The 12,200-nt window shown below is 38.8% G+C and overlaps 1 protein-coding gene and 1 pseudogene across 1 annotated transcript in view; both read right to left on the reverse strand.

The window, feature by feature from the left end:
• The window catches only part of GALNTL6 (polypeptide N-acetylgalactosaminyltransferase like 6), a 959,075-nt gene that overhangs the window by 202,193 nt on the left and 744,682 nt on the right, over positions 1-12,200 (reverse strand). The window lies entirely within an intron of this gene.
• On the reverse strand, positions 5,591-6,596 carry LOC114024365 (annotated as a pseudogene).

Below are 12,200 nucleotides of genomic sequence, written 5' to 3' on the forward strand. Positions count from 1 at the left end.
AGAACCTGATGGGACTTTAGAGGCCATATATAGATTATGTAGATAAGGCAAATGTGGCCTGGGGAGTTTGTGATGTGCCCAAATAGTAGACCTCAGAGGTGGTATGTGAATCCAGGTCCCTTGATTCTAGAGCCATTGTTCTTTCTACTACTCCAGAGGTGCTTAACCTGGAGCCTATGGACTTAGTATTTTTTCTTTATATTTATAGCTATATTTCAATTGGTTTCCTTTTGTAATTCTGTGTGTTTTATCTTATGCAATTAAAAACAAGATTCTGAGATGGGGTTCACAAGCTTTATCAGGCCAAAGGAGTCTGGGACGCAAAAAAAGGTGAAGAAACTCTGTACTACACTGTGATGCTTGTCTCAGGTGTGAAAATTGCCAGTTATAGCTCTGAACAAAACCTAAGCTAAACTAACAAGAGTTTTAATGGTGGCTTTCCTAGGTTTCAGAAGTAGAATAGTTGTCTAAATTTAGTTCAATGTAAAGAAGATAAGATTAGCAAAATCACATTCTACATAGTGATTTAATAAAAAAGGAAGTGTGATCAGTGTATTGGGAAAAAGGTGAGACATACCTAAAGAATTACCTCTTCCATATTATGTTAAACCCAATGACTACTCTTTTCTTCAATTTTTCCTTTATCCCCTCTCTTCTGTAGTATAGCCAGAGATGTTCTTGCACCAGTTCCCAAAAGCTGATTATTAAATTTTCAGTGTGAACACTTATACCTTGGAAATCAGCAAGTGATACAAATCATACAAATCATTATGGAGGGTATTTGAATATTGATTTGAGAAGAAGAATGTGACCAAAACTAGATCCGTAAGTAGGGCTAGGTAACTGAAGCTTACAACTCTGGCAGTCATTTAGCAGAAAAGAAACCTTATGGTTTCCTTTTTCTTTTAAATATAAAGCATGTGAACCCCATCTCAGAATGTTGTTTTTAATTGCATAAGATTACACAGGATTTACATCTCAGAATCTTGTTTTTAATTGCATAAGATAAAACACACAGAATTACAAAAGGAAACCAATTGAAATATAGCTATAAATATAAAGAAAAAATACTAAGTCCATCGGCACTAGGTTATGAACCTCTGGAGTAGTAGAAAGAACAACAGCTCTAGAATCAAGGGACCTGGATTCACATACCACCTCTGAGGTCTACTTGATTTATTGTTTTGTTGATTATCTGAATTTAAGAAAGTGTGGAGAAAATGTTAACAGTGTAGATTAAATTAAAAAATGTGTTGTGTGTACATTTTCCACTTAGAGAGCCAGTTGTTAAACATTGACCAGCTCATGCCCCTCCCCTCCCTTCTCTTCCCTTCCTCTTTCCTCTTCCTCCTCTCCTGGGGCATCATGCCCTTATCTGAAATTGTTCTGCCCAAAGGCTGAACCAATCTAGTTAATTTGGGGTTTACTGGCTAGATTTTCTTCTCAAAGACCAGGCCTTAAACCCTGTTCTGATCTTTGGATCTCATTGATTGAACGACAATAGGTCCCTGCCCAAGCACCACTTAAAGGCTATGTTTTGGGCCCTCCAGGCTCAGAGTGTATGTAAACAGTAACAGTTTCTCTTTTGACCAGCAACCCTGAGGGCCTTCCCTTCCCAGTTTGATTTTTTTTTTTTAATTAAAGGAGCCATCTCTTGACTCACTTCTTAAAGAGGCCTATTCACTGAATGGGTGTTGCCTCACTCAAAATGAGAACCTGAAAAGACCTTAGCTTAAAAAGGCCAAGGTTTCTCACTGCATAATGGGCCATCTCCAGTTGTCCTGATTGATATCTGGCCACTGGCCCCAGATGGCTCTGGAGGAGAAAGTGAAGCTGGTAACTTTGCACAGCCCTCCCTCCCTCAAATCTAATTCAGCTGCAAGTCACATCATCATCTCCCTGATGTCATGGTCCTCTTTGAGAATGAAGGGCAAGACACACAACCACAATACAGAACCAGTTCACCACTGGGCATAATCTAAGTTAATGAATTATACATGCAAAAAATAATACTACAGGATCCAACCCCCTCTTTTTTACAGATGAGTAAACTGAGATCTCAAGAGATAAAGTTAATATATATATATTTTGCACAAAGATGTGATCATGTCACCTACTTTCTCTTCTTTCCCTTTGGTCACAGAAAAAAAGATCTCTCTCATCTGGTCAGTAAGGCTAATCTTATACTTAGATCCTATTTCTTCTTGTCTCTTTTAAAGGTTATCCTTTTCCTAATGCATCTTTGATCTCTGCCTATTACCTCTTCAACCCCTTGCAAACTGGCTTCCATTTTCCCCACTCCAGGAAGCTGGCTTCTTAAATGTTGTTTGATCACTAAAAGCCATAACCTTTCTCTTTCAGTTCTTATCCTTACCTTCTTGCATTGCTGATTGTCTCCTCCTGTTGTATACTTGGTTTTCCTTTGCCTTCAGAGACTCCAGTCTCTCTTGCTCTCCTTCTACTTCTCTAACTTCTTCTCTGTCTCCTTGGCTAGCTCTGCATTCATTTCTTGAGCTTGTCCTCTCCCTCCCTCCACTCATTTTGTAGTCTGGGCTTTTATTTAGCAAAATTAGAATCTAAGGATTTAACTAATTTTCTTTGCTTTGCTGACATAATTCAGAGAGATGACCTAGATGGACAATTGAGCTGCTCTATCCATAAAGCTTCTGTAATTTATAAGGAATGCTTCTTTTTTGTTCTCTCTCTACATTCCATACCTTGTGAATATCATTCATTACCAAAGATTCCACAAATACCATGAGGTAGAAGACTACCAAACCTACACCTCTAGCACTAATCTCTAGGTCCATAACTTTAACTGCTTTTGGGACCTCTCTATTTGGATATTAAACTGGAACCTCAAAGATAATATATCCAAACTGAAATGATTATCTCTTTTCTTAAACTGGCTTCTCCCTCTAAGTTAAAATTTCTTTTGCTGGCATCACTCCTCATCCTTCCTTTAATGACTATAGCATTGGTATTTTCTTTAGCTCTTACTTCTCCATCATTTTCCATATCCATTCCCACATTTTTATTGCCATGACCTAGTACAAACTCTTTCTGATCTAGATGGATGTGATATAAGCCTTTCTCTGAAGAGATCTGAATAACCAGAGGAGTCTCTGTCCCCACTCTTTCAGACCTTACTCCTACACAATGCTGATATGCTTAAGGCTTAACTGCACCAAATTCTAGTTAGATAGTCTTCTGTAAACTTGCAGTTATAGTTCTACCTTACTTATCCTGAGGATTTTCATGCTCTGTGGTGATATGGCAGCTGCCTTTTAAGTCCCTTTGTTGAAAATCAAGACTTCAGTTTGAAAACAGGCACCTTGTGACTTCCACCAGGGCCACCCACCATTAGACATCTGCATCACCTTGCATACTTCTCTGTGGGTTGATAGGGGTAGGGAGGCTGTATCCTTGGCTGTATCACTGTCCATCTATCCATACCCTGTGAAGATCGATAAAACATTTTGATTCATCCTGATGTTGCTCTAAATTTGCAGGACAAAGTCTTTTGACATTTCATAGGTTAAAAATATGTAGACACAAATTACATACTTCATACCTCTTCAAATAAACAAGATGGCAAGCTCATCATCTCCTTTTTAATGCTACTTGCTCTTTAGTAAAATTACAAGGCAAATGTACTTTAATTTCAGACATGACTTGGATATGTTTGAGTTGCTTTTGGGGTTGAGTGGTTTACTGCAATAATCCTTATCTCTCCCACCTATTACTAAATGGCATTACCAACAAAAAGTATTCTCTTTTTGTCCTAAGTGGGCCAAAAAAATATTTTTTCCTAATATTTTATATGACTCATGCGTGAATGTGAATTCATTTGTTAGAAAGTCTTTCAGTATCTCTATATGACTCACAGCCTAGACCAGGGATTCTTCATCTTTTTTTTCTTTTTGTCATGGATCCTTTTGGTAGCCTTTTAAAGCCTGTAGACCATTTATCAGAATATTGTTTTTAAAATAATTTTAAATTTTTTTCAATCAGCAAAATCTGTCTTTTATCCCTCCTGCCCTAAATTGAGAATGAAAAAATAACAAAATCTTGTTGCAAACATAGATAATCAAGTAAAACAGATTTCCACAATGACCATGTCTAAAAGAAAAACAAATTAATTTTATATAGAATATCATTTTAAATGTATAAAATAAAATGCATGGTGCTAGAAAAGAAACCAATTATATTGGAATAGTTATCAAACATGAAAAAAAAAAGATTCCTGAAACCCAGGTAAAAACTTCTAGTCTAAACCAAGTGATGACTTGTATAATGCAAAAGTATATTGAGTATAAAGAGAAGAAAATCCATCAATAGATCATGGAGGACCTGGAAGAGATTCTCTATCCTATACCACTGAATCACAGGTCTAGTCCCCCTATTGTTAGTGGTCTAAAATGTTTCAAATTTGCAGTATGAATTAATGAACAATTACCATTATAGAATCTATGCTTTGCCATGAGAATGGAATCCTGGATCTAGAAGGGCCATCCATGGTGCTCTCTATTTTTCTTTTTCCAATGGCAAAGGGTTAAGTTTTGTTTTTGTGCTTCAGAATCAATATCAGATAGGCACTAGATCTTGACCAGGGGTTTTGTAAATATTTAAGTTTCAATTTTTAAATGATATTAATCAGGAAAAAAACCCCCTCAAAGGAATGAGATCTCTGCACCTACGGTGTGCTACCCCCATCTTCTACTCCAGAGCTCCTCTAACCAACAGCTTCATGTCGCTACCTCTCATTGTTATACCCAGAATGCTTAAAAAGAAAATACCTCTCACAAATACATCCCTTAGAGTCACAGATGATTTTGCAAATGTCTATTTTAATTGCAGAGCTTTGACCTTAGGAGATTTTTCTTTTAACTACTGTCAAAATACATCCCTTTCCTCTTTTAAGGGTGAAAATGAAATATGAAAAATTAGCTAGGTATCTCTTTCTCAACATAAAACTTCTACATGCAAAAGGCATTGTTTTTTGGAGCCAATTACTGACATTTCAAAAAGGGGAGCCTCTCAAGAAAGGGGACCCAAATACCTTAGAAACTTCTTGAATAAGCGCCACCCCATTATCTTTTTATTCGAACTTAAATACTTGAATACCAAAAAAGTATTTCCATGTAGAAAGGACACAAAGACAATTGCATGAAAATGTAAATCTACATTTCAGACTTACTTGCTTAAAAAAAGTATGTAATCAGGGCAGCTAGGTGGTGTAGTGGATAAAGCTCCAGCCTTGGAGTCAGGAGGACCTGAGTTCAAATGTGGCCTCAGACACATGACACTTACTAACTGTGTGACCCTGGGCAAGTCACTTAACCCCAATTGCCTCATACACACACACACACACACACACACACATACACACACACACACAGATTCTTAAAAAAAATATATATATATAATTCCATATTTTACCTTCAAAACTGTCTTCTTGTTGTCTGTACTTTCTTCTAAATTTTCTTCTGTTCTCTTTGTGCAAGGCCCACCCAATTTAACATATAGATCAGCCAGTACCAAAGAAAAGGGGGAAAAGGAATGTCTTTTTACAGGTATACAAAACACATTAGAGAAGCTGTTCCTGAGTGACCTGAACTTCATTAGGCTCTTCTGGTGTTACCTTGGGTTGGCAATGGGGGCACCACCAGGTGAGTCTCTGAAAACCATTTGGAGACCCAAAGCTATCCTTCATGACCTGGTGTCCAGCAGGGCACTGCTCTTTCTGGCAAATAAGATGGTATTGTGGTTTCCCTTCCAATTTTTTCTGAAGTCAACCAGTACTGAAACTCACAACATGATCCAGGAAGGACTCAAGGTTCAAAGCAGTTAAGTAAGAACCTAAAGAGAGGGAGTGGATTCTGGCCAAGTGCAAAACTTTATTCTTTATGATGGTTCCCAGGCCTTCAAAATGTCTTTGGTCCAGAAGAGGGTTAGCCTGCTTCAAAGCTTCTAAGGCTTACCTTCAATCAAACTCCTCAGAGAGGATATTTAAAGTTGGTTTGACTATGAGTCCCAAGCACCAGTATATCCAACAAGTATAAAATGCCAGGAAGCCCTTTGCAAAATGCAGAACTAACCTGGGTAAGGGGTCCTTCCAGTCTCCCCTCTTGTTGGCTTTTGTGGTTCATTCACCTGAATACTACCAAATGTGCCAAAATGGAAGCAAAGCCAAGGCCTGGAATTTTGAGAAGTATTTAGCTACCAAGGCTTATTAATAGAGTCCTTTTCTTCTTCCCCAAGCTCAAGTGCTTTAATAGCTGAAGAAGAGCCAGGAACTTCTTGTCCATCTAGCCCTGAGGTAGATTCAAGTTTATGGTCCCTAGTCTCTTCTGGGAGGTTCACTTCCTACTGGAGATACTTTCACAATAGGAAACTGTCAGGAAGCCCCAGGTCTTCAGCTAGGCCAAAGTTAAGATATAAATTCTTTCCATGGAACTGTGAGTCCTGGAGCTGCAGCCTTTTTAGCATGTCAGGGTTTATCTTCTTACTATTACCCCCATGGTGACCACCAGCTGCCTTGCAAATGAAGCTACCAACTAGTGGAACTTCTTCAGAGATGGGCCTTCTGGCATCCCCTTACAAAAGTCCACTCGAGATCCCAGAGAGGTAGCTGGTGGGTCCAGGATCTTAGAACTTGCAAAACTTATGTGGAACTGGACCTAAGAAGCTGGAGTTCCAGACCCTGGCATGGAGGTGGGAGGGGCAAAGGGAGGGGGAAATTCAAGCACAGGTGGAAACAGCAAAGTGGCAAGTTCCCAGCTCCCTGTGGTGCTATTAAGTAGATACTAAATAAGTGCTTGGTTCCTAACCTTCCTAGTACTTGCTTCAGGCAGCTTCACACTTAACCTCAGACAGGTGAGAATTAATCAAATTTAAGATGACCTTTAAGAGTAACCAAAGGAAACATTCAAATACGAAAAGAGTAATAGTAGGATTATATACTTAGAACTAGACACAATCTCAGAAATCACCTACTCCTCATTTAACAGATGATTAAAATGAAGCCCAGAGGGCTTAGTTGACTGATCTAAAGTATCTCTTGTATTAAGTGGCAGGAGCTGGGATTTAAAATCATGTTCTCTGACTATGAATACAGTGCCCTCCCAATGATATGATGAAGGATGTTATCTCTCTATGGTTTCAATGCCTTTTGAGTCTTCTTAGACACTGGAGGCCAATATAGAATGAAATGAAACTTAGTGGGATCCACGGAAATGCATTTTATTTAAAAGAAAGTATTTTGTCTTCCAAACGTACAGTAAAGCTCTACTGTCCCTCATTGGAATTTGTACAAATGGTATTTTATAATTTTGAATGTCATGTCATTTCAATCAATAAGGTATTGACAAAGGCTGGTGGTTAACTGCAGGCAACAAAAAACCTGATTCTCTCTTGCTGTTCCTTTCTTTTGCATTCTAAAGAAGTGAAACAAAATACACTCATTTATCTTCTTTCAGTACACAGCAATTTTACTGAATACAATGGCCCCAATATGCCTTGTGATGAAAAGCTTTGGGCAATTTCACTTTTAAAATAATCCACTGGCTGTCAAAGAAGGCAATCTATGAGCTTTGGTGACTGAGGGCAGCTATCCATGGAATGGACTGGTAATGTTGTATGAAATTTCCTTATGGTATGCTTTTTTGAAGAATATTTAATATTCTTTACTAAAGTTAATTATTATGATCAATTATTGTCAGTAATAATATTTAATAAATATTTCATTTTGTCTTTATAACAGTGTCTTCGTAACAGTCTTCATAACATAACAATAGATGCTATTATTACCTCCATTTTACAGATTCAGAAACTGAGGTAGACAGAAGTTAAACAATTTGCACAGGGTCATACAGCTGGTGTCTAAGGTCAGATTTGAGCATAGGTCATCCTGATGCAAGGTCCAGCTCTCTATTTACCAAGCCACCTTTCTGCTTTAGATTTTAGTTTCCTTGAGCCCAATTTACCCTTGCCTTAAAGAATGCATGTTCCCCAAGCAGCAGATGGGAAGGCAGTTTTAGGAATGTAATGGGTGGATTTGACACAGGCTGATTCTGTTAGTATAAGTTTGGTGTTGGAATGTAATGAGATGCTCATAGGTCATTCAATAGTTAACAAAAAGGAGCATAGAATGGATATTCAACAAGGATATTATAGCACTTAACTTGGGCAGGCATGGCCTCCATGTGGAAACATGACACGTTACAACTTCAGCCAAGTCTGAAGGACCCCAGCATCATTTGGGTGGGTCTTTTTATGCCTTTAGGTGACCAGCAAGTCTTATTATTTCAGCCAGAAGCCACTAGGAAGCTGGGTCAAGGAAGGCCCCGCTTGAGTCTCAGCCCCTGAAGCCAACCACATCTTGGGGAAAGTTTTCTCTCCTTTCTGGGAGAAACAACAAAAATAACAACAATGACAACTAGCCTACCCTTCTGGGAGGGAGAGAAGGAAGGAAAGGGAGGGCAATCCTCATAGACAGTGATCCTATTAATGAGAGAGAACTCTAGGAGTTTTAGGTTTTCATTCTGTCTCAACTCCCAATGTACATTTTTCTAGGCCTCATTTTCCTAATTTATTAGAATGGCGGGCTTGGCCTGGATGGTCCCTTTCAGTACTACAATTACAGGATCTCCATTCTTTCCATCACTCTATTCTGGAACTGAGTTTCAGAGTGCATTTGCTGACCCAATAGTTGGAAAATTTTCATGGATTGCTGGCAAATACACTTTACTTGTTTCTGGTAAGGGAAAGAGATATAATAGGTTAGGATTTATCACTTTGCTCCTTCACGAATCACATAAGGATTTTGGAATAGAGCCCAGTGAATTATTTATTGGGTTAAATTGTTCCGCTTTCCTATAGTGAGGAAATGATATATATACACACACACACATACACACACTCATATGTATCTACATATATACGTGTATTTATGTTTTTGTATATTTTTTATAATAGTTTTAGTCTCAGCTTTTAGTTTGGAGAATCAACCTGCCTATTCCCCCCCCCCCCCCCCACTCCTTCAGAGGAAGAACGGTATAGTAGGAGTACAGTTCAAATCTCAGGTCTCCCATATACTAGCAGTCTGACCTTGGACAAGGCTATTTACCTTTATGTCCCTCAGTTTCTTTATTTGCAAAATGAGTGGGGTTAGTTTACATGACCTCTGAGACTCCTCCTGACTTTTAGTCTATGTTTCTCTGATCTTGTAGTTCCTCTGTGTATTTAGGATATTGTCCTTGTGAGTTTCTAATACTCTGCTCTTCCATTCTCCTGCAGGGCACTAGAAAATCCATGTTTTTGTTAAATGTAATATGTGAAGTTAGCTGTGGCCTAAATGTTAAATGCAGTATGTGAGGTTAACTTTGGCCTAAATAAATGCTCAACAGACTTGATCATTCGTTTTGGCTTATGGAAATGGGGATTTCCGAAGAAGGAAGAGTTGACAGTTTTGGAGTATAGGCTGGAGTTTTCTCTGAGATAGTTCTCTATGGCCAACTTTTAGCGCTTGGGAAATTTGTGGGCTTTTTAGTGGTCATTAGAGAGTGTGAAACTGTCAGTCCTCTCTGTGTAATTATAATGCCAGATGCCACCCCTCACGCTGCCCCCCCCCAAAAAAAACCCTTTTTTCTCTCTGCTGTCAGACACAATTTCAGGTCCTTGGTTTACTGAGTCATTAGGAAGTTCTCATTTCTTTTTTTCTTTTTCTTTTTTTTTTTTTGAGGGGAGGGGAAGCTATCTCTCATTAATATATTCACCTGGGATTCCAAGGCAAAGAAAATGGTACTTTGAAAGAGGTTTCTCATTTTACTCATCCAATGTGACAAATTGTTTAGCTAGTCTAGGCCTCAACTTATTCATCTATAAAATCAAGAACTTGGACCAGCTGTCCTCTACACTCCCTTCCATTTCTAAATATTAGGAATCTATAATCCTAGGATTCTATGTTCAAATAATACTCATATCTCTGTATGGAGCAACAGAATTGCAGTATCCAGCATGCATGGCAGAACATTTGATTGTTCTTTGTTTTTAATAATGCAAAAATATTGTGAACTTACTTCAGTTGTTCAACGGATTTGTGATCTCATTGAAGGGAATGTCCCCTTCAGTTCTTTTTTTTTTCCTTTGGCTAAGCAGTGGGGTTAAGTGACTTGCCCAGGGTCGCACAGCTAGTAAGTGTGTGTCTGAGGCTGGATTTGAACTCAGGTTCTCCTGAATCCAGGGTCAGTGCTCTATCCACTGCACCACCTAGCTGCCCCTCCCTTCCAGTTCACAACCTATCCATGTCTATTTATCCTGTGCCACTGGGGTAGGCTATGGCCACACTTAAAAATGCACATTAAAAGGGAGTTAGCAGGTTCAAGAGGGCAGGCAGGATTTCAAGGGGGGAAATTCCTAAACTGCACTGTTTTCCAAGGGGAAATCCTTAGCCTAGCCTACAGAACAGATAGGATTAGAAGCCACAGAAGATTGAGGGCTGCCGATATCAGTAGCCCCCTGCCATGAGAGCATCTAGATTACAGAGGTTCCTTTGTTTCATGCATGTCAGAAGGTTGTGCACTGGTGACATGGTATATGGTATCGTCCTGGATGTATAAAACTGCCCACTGCAAAGGACATGGTACCTTCTTTGATCTCATGGATTCTTTACTCTGTGCTGGCTGCATTTGCTACCTCCTTAACATTTTCTCTCTGAAGGAAGAAAAGAGACAAGGGAAGGTCTTGGTGCCCAACTGAACCAGAAGCAAACCAGACCTGGCACCCATAATGGGAACTATCAACATTTTTTGTTGGTTTCTATTTGATACCTGTATTTTTACAAGCTAATATAGAAGGGGCACTAACAAATGGGGAAGGTCCTTCCCATCACACCAAGTAAACTTATTCGTTTATAAACCTCTTGTTTGTGTAGAGTCATTTGAATCATATCATCAAGTTACCTGAGCTTAGGACAGTCTCCTGAGCATCCTAGCAAAGGAACTCTTGTGATGAATGAATTAAAAAAGACTCACTCAGTACGCCTGCAATATGACCCTGACTCTTTCTTCATATTAATCTTATTCCTAGCTAGATGTTGAAGGACTGTTTATGGTATTTGCTCCCAGGAAGGACTGGCCACCCCTTCGGGAACTGGATATTCATAAACAGGAATGCTCTCAAGGATATTTTCAGAACAGCTCCCATGCATTTATTTGGCAAACTACCTTCTTCGTTAGTAGGAATTATTAAAGGTGGGTAGTCCTGAGCCATCTTTGCATTCTCCCCTGTGGTAGGGATGCGTAGCCTGGGACTTTCCTGTTGGGACTCTGGAGGCTGATTCCCAGGACTCCCCAGCTGTGTGATCCAGATGTAGAAGATTCCCCTGATGGTGGTGATCGATTGTGGTAAGATTTGATACCAATTGAGACTTAAGTTGTTATTGATTGAGACTTATGTTAACTATTGAGACTTACTGTTTAATATTTACTTATTGAGACCTATATTAACTATTGAGACATGACATTTTGCTTACTTACTGAGACTTATGCTATCACGTACTTACATTTATTAGTATTTTAATAATAAATACTTTTACTATACATATATATATAAATCAAACCTGAGACTCTGTGTCATTTCTAAACCAATCCAAACTGAAACTAAATTAAGCTGCAGCAAATAAGGCTGCTTTGCAAAACAACTCCTCCATTTCTTCCTGCAAATACTCAATAGCTTTATTCACCTAATAGGATGGCATCCTGTCTCTTTGTCTCTTGATATTACATAGGTACCAATATAGCATCCAGGTCTACCTGTTATCCATCTTTTTCAATATATCCTTTTCCAGCCATATATCTTTTTGATGATACCTTTTATTCCTCTCTGTGTACAATCTTATTCCTTGGTAAGATACTGCATCCTATTTATACCCACTAAGTATCTCTCCATTACCCTTTGGAGTACTTATACTTTTGATTCCCTGGATATCATGGTGTTCCATGATTCATAGCCATGTGGTACCAAGAGAAGGAAATGAATGTTGAAAAGATGGATTTTTATTTTAGGGAGAGGCTTAGGATCTTTGAAAGTGCCACACCATTTCCCCAAAACAACTCAGGCCATGATGAACTTCCTATTCAATTCTGAGATGTTGTTACATTGAGTTGCTCTGAACTTGGGCCCACTTGTATGGTGTT

This window comes from Vombatus ursinus, unplaced genomic scaffold, assembly GCF_900497805.2.
Source record: "Vombatus ursinus unplaced genomic scaffold, bare-nosed wombat genome assembly UNPS02014821.1, whole genome shotgun sequence".
NCBI lineage: Eukaryota > Metazoa > Chordata > Mammalia > Diprotodontia > Vombatidae > Vombatus > Vombatus ursinus.